We start from the raw sequence: 983 nt of genomic DNA, 5'->3' as shown, positions 1-983 counted from the left end.
ATGCATAGATGACCACACATGAATGTATTGAAGTCTTCGTAGCGTCGAAAATTGTAGAACACATATCTTCTGCCTCTGAAGTATCGTTGTATTTCTTCTGGGCGTTGCAGGACGCTGAATGAGTCGAAATAGTAGACGTTATTTGCATTTCTTTTTTAACATACGTTACCCAGCGAGTTCCAGGACCTCCTGCTACATCCAGATTCACGATTCTGCATTCTCCTCATTTCCACACATTCTTCGGTAATGTATTCGCCATAAAAACACCTCGGAATCTTGGAATGTTGAATTTCTTCGTAACAAACTTCAACAGATCTGTATTTGAAAGATCCCTGTGTTGTAGGACTGCTAGGGGACTTTGTTTTGTTTATGAAGAGACCTAGCCCTACCTTGTATGGTTTCAAGTCCGTGGTGAAGAGCAGCTCGGTGACTTCCTAAGACACTTGAACAGTCTCCATGCCAACATAAAATTTACTATGGAAGTAGAGAGGGCAACGGCCTTGCCGCAGTGGATACACCGGTTCCCGTGAGATCACCGAAGTTAAGCGCTGTCGGGCGTGGTCGGCACTTGGATGGGTGACCATCCAGGCCGCCATGCGCTGTTGCCATTTTTCGAGGTGCACTCAGCCTCGTCATGCCAATTGAGGAGCTACTCGACCGAATAGTAGCGGCTTCGGTCAAGAATACCATCTTACGACCGGGAGAGCGGTGTGCTGACCCCACGCCCCTCCTATCCGCATCCCCCACCGAGGATGACACGGCGGTCGGATGGTCCCGGTAGGCCACTCGTGGCCTGAAGACGGACTGCTTTATGGAAGTCGAGAAGGAAAAAGACTACTTTTTCTAGATGTGCTGGTAACAAGGGATGGTGAAAACCTGGGACACAACGCGTATCGAAAACCGACACATACGGACCGATACCTTCACAAACTATCAAATCACTACCTGTTCTAGAAAAAGAAGCATTATTAAGACTCTTGTAA

At 47.6% G+C, this 983-nt stretch overlaps 1 pseudogene; it reads left to right on the top strand.

Annotated features, from left to right (window-relative positions):
* The first annotated feature begins 490 nt into the window (after positions 1–490).
* On the top strand, positions 491–608 carry LOC124778625 (annotated as a pseudogene).
* Positions 609–983: the final 375 nt, after the last annotated feature.

This window comes from Schistocerca piceifrons, chromosome 2 (assembly GCF_021461385.2).
Source record: "Schistocerca piceifrons isolate TAMUIC-IGC-003096 chromosome 2, iqSchPice1.1, whole genome shotgun sequence".
Taxonomy (NCBI): domain Eukaryota; kingdom Metazoa; phylum Arthropoda; class Insecta; order Orthoptera; family Acrididae; genus Schistocerca; species Schistocerca piceifrons.
Note: the sequence above shows the minus strand (reverse complement) of the source record. Positions and strands in the feature narration are given on the sequence as shown.